The sequence below is a fragment of the Phasianus colchicus genome, unplaced genomic scaffold, assembly GCF_987193195.1.
Source record: "Phasianus colchicus unplaced genomic scaffold, bPhaCol1.hap1.1 HAP1_SCAFFOLD_66, whole genome shotgun sequence".
In the NCBI taxonomy this organism is placed as follows: Eukaryota; Metazoa; Chordata; class Aves; order Galliformes; family Phasianidae; genus Phasianus; species Phasianus colchicus.
The window spans coordinates 32492-40188 of record NW_028325240.1 but is presented as its reverse complement, the minus strand read 5'-3'; the positions used below and the strand labels follow the sequence as shown (position 1 = coordinate 40188).

Here is a 7697-nt window from a genome sequence, read left to right as displayed (position 1 = left end):
ACATACCAGTTATCATTTCTGCAAGCCGAGATTACAGCTTTGAGAGTGCGGGAGATATTTCCATCCTCCTGATGGCTGAGCCAAGAGGGAAAAAGGGGAGGGGAACAAAAAACGTCCATCTATGAGGCGAAAGCTCCCGAACGAGAAGCCCCGGGCACAATCCCGCGGCACCAACCCCGGCCCGCAGCGGGGGCCCGGCCACCGCCCTCAGCGGCCCCACCCGCAGCCCCGCGCCCGTTGCTCGGCAGCTGCGAGCCAACCGAGCCTGCCGGGAAGGCGGAGGGGCAGCACCACGGATAGCTCCTATTGGTCGAAGGAGGTGAGGGCGGAGCTCGAGGACGGCCGTCTTCTTCGCTATTGGCGGAGAGAGCCGTCAGTGCGGGGCGGGGGGCGGGGCCTCGCGGCTAGCGGGGTCGCGTTGAACTCCGCGTTAGGGCGGGGGAACGGAGCGAGGGGGCGGCGGCGGTCGAGGGTAAGCGAGCCGCCGGCTGCGAGGAGAGCGGTGCGAGGTAGGGAGCGGCGCGGGGGCCGTCCTCACCTGTCACCGGGCGCTCAGCCCTCCCTCCTCGCGGCCCCCGGGCTCCGGCCGCGGGCGCGGTCCCTCGCGGTAGCGGCCGGGCTGGGGCTGTGCTTTCGTCTAAGGGGACCCTCGTCCGAGGGAGGGCGGCAGGCAGGCAGGCAGGCAGGCTGTGCGCGCGGTGCCACCGGCTGTGCGCCGCTGCGCGGACGGATGCCGGCTGCCCTCAGGTAGGTGGGAGGGGGGCGGAGAGGGCAGACCCCGGGAAGGCCGCCTCTGGGCGCGAGGGCTCCCCGCCGCCGTCGCTGCGGCAGGCGGCACCTCGGAGTGGCGCTGCGCGAGGGGGGGAGCGGCTGGGGGCTGCGGCTGGGGGCCGCCTCCGTGCGCGGGGCGGGGGGAGTTGCGAGGGCAGAGCCGCGCGATTTCTTATTTGTATAGCCGCGCTTCTTTTCGCAGCAACGTGAATAGCTGTAAAACACATAATTCTACCTAAATTAAGTTGTTTAAATTGGAGATAAACAGATGTCTTAGACCTGCTTCTCTTTTTTTGCTGGAAGAAGTGAAGTCAATCACATTCTCTTACAAACAGGGCCTGGGTGTCCCTGTAGACAGCAGGGTGACCACAAACCAGCAATGTGGCCTTGTGGTCAAGAAGGCCAATGGTATCCTGGGATGCATTAAAAAGAATGTGGCCAGCAGGTTGAGTGAGGTGAGTGAGCAAAGTATTATTTACTAACCAGCTAACTGCAGGAGAAGACTCTTAACAGAATAGAAATTTATGTTCTTCACATGCTCCTTTTTGAAGAAAATGGTAGAAAAGACAGAAGTGAGGAATAGAGGATACTTAAACCAACCTGGATCCACTAGAAAACTTCAAAGTAGGGACAGTTACAAAAGCTCAGCTATTCCATTGAGGGAGTAAGCACAAAAAGAAAGACTGAAGCCTTTAGCTAGCAGTTTGTCAGAAAACAGTCTTAAATATGCGCAAGGGTGGAAAGAGACTTCCTATTTCCTTAAATGCAAGCAGATTGAAACAGTTTATTTTGATTTCTGTATCTATGATTTTCATAAGCAGGTACAAGAACGGTGTTCTCAGATTGGATATTATGAGTAAATGCTTGTGTTGCATTTAAGGAAATAATAAACAGCAACTATTTCTCATCCAAGAAAAAGACAAACACGTAAACTGAATGAGCAGCTTATATACATATATCCCCTAGATATCTGTAGCACTCCCATGGTGTTAGCTTATTAACATTACAGGGATTATTAACATTACATTCTATTTTTTTCTCTCCAAAGCATTCATAGTTGCTTTCATGTTTAAACTTGTGCCTTTCTGTAAGGGTTGATCAGGAAATCACTTTAATTTCTGTATTTTTAAGAATCTAGGCGTTCCTAAAATAGTTGGTGGATTACATGAGCAATGTGGGTAGGAAATAAATGTATTATTACCCTGAATTTGAGATAGATCTGTTCAAGGCTTTCTTCTGTACAGTACTGCAGCCTTCACAAAGCCCTGCTCACAGTATGTATAGTTTGATTACCGCTTTTTTTCTTTATGTATTTTGCATAGTACATAACAGTAATGAAGAATAAGATATAAGATAAACATGTACAGTAGAAATAAAGTGCAATGATTCTTCTTGGACAGATGTGCAACTTCTGAGATGTCTGTAGGACAAATTCCAGCTTTTGAAAAGCATAGCACAGCTAACAGTTCTGTAGAGTGTCTATAAACTCCTCTTTCTGGTTTATTTGGATGTGAATTTTCTGTTTGCTTGTTTTGTTTGTTAGTTGATTACATTCTGTTGCCTGTGACATTAAAGCAAAATCTACATATGTAGATTTGGTAGTGTTAGAGGTTTACCACTAAACTGTGGCATGCTAGTTTAATCTGATGATTCACTTCTGAGAATATAGAAACAGAAGTGAACTTTGCTTTCAGATGAATTATTTAAATTTCTTCCGCTCTTCAAAAACAGAATCAGTTTCACTTATGAAATCAACATGGATGTTTATGTTTCTTACAAAAAAACTTTTATTCTTCTAGTTTTGAACCTGATTTAGCATGAAAAATACTAAGCTGAAACTACTATTTTTGTTAACCACGTTTATGTTAATGGCACTTAAGCAATCCAACCAGGATCAAAGCTCCATTGTAGGAACTGTGCAGATGCATAGCAGTAGACATATCCTGCCCTAAAGAAAAAGCAAAAATAAATAACGTAATGAAATGGAACACAAAGTAATTGGTAAAGTTATAAGAAGCATCATAGGGGGAAAAAAAAAATAGATGGACAAAGAATAAAAAAGAGGTTTGAGACAAAAATAAAAATGTTCTTACTGTCAGATTTCAGAAGTTGTACAAGGAAAAGGAGTAAAAAATTAAATTTATACAACGAGGATGTCCAGAAAATCTAAGAAGTTAATCTTGATTTTACATTGAACAAAAATAGAATGAATAAAAATCCTTAGGTCTCACAAATACGTATGTTATGATCATAAATGCACCATTAAGAGTCTTTCAACATCTTCTTCAGCAATTTATTCATTTTATCTTTAGAGGGTAACAATGTGGAGCAAAAAAGTTTTGCAGTCCTCTGTGATAGAACAAGTGGCAGCAAACCTTTGAGGAGAAAGAGTAAGATGGATGGCCTTAAACAGTTTTTGCTTTTATTAATGGAGCCTGATTTGTTTTCACAGAAATGAGGCAAATAATAAACATACACAGAAAGGAGAGTAGGAGATAGAAGGACAACAAGAAAAAAAAATGGAGTGTCAAATTTTCTCCCAAATGGACTTGCAAGAGTTGACAGTGACTTACTAGAGCATTAATTTCTTCTTTACAGCTTTATTCAGGTCTAAGACAGAAAAAAAGAACATGCACACGAGTCTTCCAATCCATATTTTCTATGTTATTTAAAGTAATAAGGTTATGTATGGTATTTTATGTTGGTTTCATTTACATTTGCAGGTACTAAAATCTAACAAGTTTCTCAAAACCTGTAACAGAAAAATGCTGAGAAGAATCAAATTTATTGCTCTCTCTCTTCACATACATTGGGCTTATGATCCTCCCACTTCAGTGGCTGCTCTTCCATGTATTACTGAGTGCAATCATGTACAAATATAAGATAAACATTTTCTTTAAAGTATTTATAGTATGTTGCGCTCAAATAAATATTTGAGAAAATAAAGAAATAACCTGACAGCTATTAATCAGAGTTTTATTGCCTTTAATATATGATCCATCCTGATATAGCAATTATTGTTGTTTTAGTAAATGCATTACCTCACTTTTACAGGTTTATTTTCAGCCAGTATATCTATCCTTTTGCTCAACACAACAGAGAACTTTCCAATAGCCAAAAAACATTCTGCCTTTAAATTAAATTAATCTTCTTGGAAATATTACTCTTCCAACTCTCCTGTTCTGTATGTCAGCTACTGCTCAAAGCTGTCTACTGTTCCTCCTGTTAACCATACAGTTATTAAAACTTGGTATATGAATACCTTTTCATCATATTTATCCACAATAAATGAATGAGACTTCTCCCCATAGAATCTTTCTATGAAACTTTCCATCCCTCTGTCTTTCTGCTAAATCTCAAATAATCTGAACTGCAGTTCATTTAGATATTAGACCTCAGGTTCAGATAACATCCTTGAGGTAATAAAATGTTATTGTCTGACAGATCTAAAGTGATATTTTTCCTGTAGAAAATTCCATGGGGCACTTACACTGAAACTGAGAAGTGTTTTTCCTTCTCTTGCTGAGTGAGGGTTTAAATAGGAAATGCATATACACAGAGCAAAATTTGGAAGGTAACATTTCCCATCAGGTCTTTTCAGTATTACAGAGCAAGAAAAAGATTTTTAAGACTTGCATGTGCTGATTAAGGTGATTGAATTTTTTCTACTATTATTTTCCTTTTAGTTTAGCAATAAAGAAATACATTAAAAAAATGCAGTAGGGGAAAGATCTGCCCATGGATTTGTTGTATTTGTGCATATCTAAATAGCAGTACAGGCATCTTGTCATCCCAAGGACACCATGGAGTATTCATATAATATAAAGAGAGATGATGGGGATTTTCTAATAACTAAATTGGAAATCAGAAATGTTACTTTTTTTTTTTTTTTTCCCAATTTACCAGTTTGCAAGCAATGCCTCCTTTTCCATAAAGACAGCTCTTCAAGAAAGCCCATTTCTAACACTCACAGACCTGTGCAGAACACCGTTTTTCATAGATGACAGACAGTAACTTTACAATAACATCAGCCATTTCTTTCAACACTGTCACAAATACCATTCAACAACAAATAGCATTCAACTAGGCCTCAACTGCCTAATTTCATTGAAGCCTGTATACCTTTCATTCAGTGTTAACATTACTTGAAAAAAAGTGTTTGGACGTTACATTATATTATCCTCAGTTCATCGTGTTGTAGCAGATCTAATCTTTAATGAAAACGAGACATGTAGGAATCCTATTTGAACTTTTCTTTTATCTTCACTCTTATTTCAAAAAGAAAGTTGTTGATTAAACACACCTAGTGACAAACCAACATGTGATTATCATCTATAATAAATGATACTCCTGCTTGCTAGTATAATTGTATTTGCTTTTCTTGTTGCCTTTGCTTGCTTCATCCACACCAGTAGATGTGTTGAGAAAACTGACTGGGAGAAAAGAGGTCATTCCCTGGTCCTGGTTACAAAGACAGCACAGACACAGCCCATGGTGACTGAAAAACAAGGAATAAAGAGGTTCAAGACTGTACTGCAAAAGTGTATTGCAACTGCAGGTTGCTTAAAGAAGTAGAAGCAAAGGGAATGTCCACAGGTTTGAAAAAGTGGCCTGCAACTACACAATATTCATTGTTTCAGAAAGGAGATTTAACGATGCAAAATCTTTGGCAAGAAAACAGTTGTTTTTAGGGATCAAATAGAGAGAGAAATAGTGCTGGGGACCTAGACTCCATTTAGGACATAATACTTGTCTTGTCTCTACACGTGAAAATATTTTAAATTACTAGCTGAGAGATCAGGGGTCCTGAACCATGGTATGTTCATTATTGTTGATTGCATGTACTGTGTCATATCACTTAAAAAATTAAAAACATTAATGGCACTGAAATTTCAAACTGGGTGCACGTACCACTGTGCATAACAACTGACAAGCTATTATCTACGTTGATTAAAACTCTTAGTGCTAGTGTTTTAGCTTCTCCAAAAGCAAGGAATAAACAATTTGAATGTAGGCTTTATCAGTATTTGTACTTGTAATAAAACCAGGAATATTCATAGAATCATAGAATCATAGAATTTTTTTTTGAGTTGGAAGGGACTCTTACAGACCATTGAGTCCAGTTCCCCAGTAATGAACAGGGACACCCACAGAGGTCAGAGACCTCAGAGGCCTGTCCAGCCTGACCATGAATATCTCCCCACTGCCATAATGTTGTCTTGCCCCAGGCCTATACAAGACTACAAAGTGAGTCACCAGCTCTGGATTCCTACTTAGGAGGGGTTTGCCATCAAGATAGACAGCAAGTCTCCATGTAACCCTCTCCTCTAGGCATCAGCCCTGGGAAATATGCTGCCAAATATTCTTCAGAAAAGCATCTTAGAGAGGTTTCTGTGAGCAGATGGGGGACATTTGATGAAGCAAACGGATGCTGGGTAAGCAGTAATTCTCACTCAACAACCAGCCTGGGGGCTCCGTTCTTTCTTCATTTCCATTCTTTCTGATGGAAATGTCCTTGAAACTTAACCTTTTCCTACTTTTCCAGTACTTGTTTGATACTTTCTTTTTCTAGTAAGCAAAAATTCTAAGCCCTTGTCCTCCAGTAACTGTCTTCCATTTTCTGATACATTCAAAGATAACCTTTGGAGGCATGCCTTTTTCTGGGAAGCCAAATTCTAACAGCAGAAAAAAATTTCAAAGGCTGTATGGAGAGCATCAACTACAATGGCAATAATATCACTGACCTTGCTAGAAGGAAGAAATTGGAACCGTCTAATGTGGTAAGAACATAACTTTATCATCATCTAAACTTCTGCTTCTCCTTCTAAGGAAAGTTTGTGAGTGTGTGTGACAGATGTTCTGAAATCATATAATATATAAAACAAAGTTTGTCACATGCCTAAAGATTTCATTATACATACTTTTATGATTTTTTTTTTGTTTGTTTGTTTGTTTGTTTTTAATATCTGGGAACCTGTTTCTGCTGGGATTTAAGTTTCAGCTTTACAGAATTAGCCTTCAGCATCAGATGAATGTTTTTTAAAAGAAAACCAGTAGATCAGTATATACATTTTTGCTTTCATCTTATAGTAACCCAAAACTAGGATGGACAATATTTATTGTTAAATCAATTGCAGTGTGTCAAGGATCTAAATCCTGTTATCTTCCATCCCCACAGAGCAAGTTGCGTGGGTGTGCAAAATCATTAGAAAGGGAAGGCTCAGAGCCATTTTATGGGAGCTCCGTAAAGCATCAAGATACTAAACTTTGAAACTGTTATTTAGCTTATTAACATTACAGGGATTATTAACATTACATTCTATTTTTTTCTCTCCAAAGCATTCATAGTTGCTTTCATGTTTAAACTTGTGTCTTTCTGTAAGGGTTGATCAGGAAATCACTTTAATTTCTGTATTTTTAAGAATCTAGGCGTTCCTAAAATAGTTGGTGGATTACATGAGCAATGTGGGTAGGAAATAAATGTATTATTACCCTGAATTTGAGATAGATCTGTTCAAGGCTTTCTTCTGTACAGTACTGCAGCCTTCACAAAGCCCTGCTCACAGTATGTATAGTTTGATTACCGCTTTTTTTCTTTATGTATTTTGCATAGTACATAACAGTAATGAAGAATAAGATATAAGATAAACATGTACAGTAGAAATAAAGTGCAATGATTCTTCTTGGACAGATGTGCAACTTCTGAGATGTCTGTAGGACAAATTCCAGCTTTTGAAAAGCATAGCACAGCTAACAGTTCTGTAGAGTGTCTATAAACTCCTCTTTCTGGTTTATTTGGATGTGAATTTTCTGTTTGCTTGTTTTGTTTGTTAGTTGATTACATTCTGTTGCCTGTGACATTAAAGCAAAATCTACATATGTAGATTTGGTAGTGTTAGAGGTTTACCACTAAACTGTGGCATGCT

The 7697-nt window shown here is 39.7% G+C and overlaps 1 long non-coding RNA gene across 3 annotated transcripts; it reads left to right on the top strand.

Annotated features, from left to right (window-relative positions):
* The first annotated feature begins 515 nt into the window (after positions 1–515).
* LOC149911643 (uncharacterized) lies at positions 516–6607 on the top strand. 3 transcript variants are annotated; one of them, XR_016463070.1, is made up of 3 exons: positions 516–747; positions 1107–1226; positions 6103–6607. It is a non-coding gene; the product is annotated as an uncharacterized LOC149911643 (long non-coding RNA). The 3 variants fall into 3 exon arrangements; XR_016463072.1 differs by having other exon boundaries at positions 6407–6605; XR_016463071.1 differs by lacking the exon at positions 6103–6607 and adding an exon at positions 3495–3544.
* The last annotated feature ends 1090 nt before the right edge of the window (positions 6608–7697 follow it).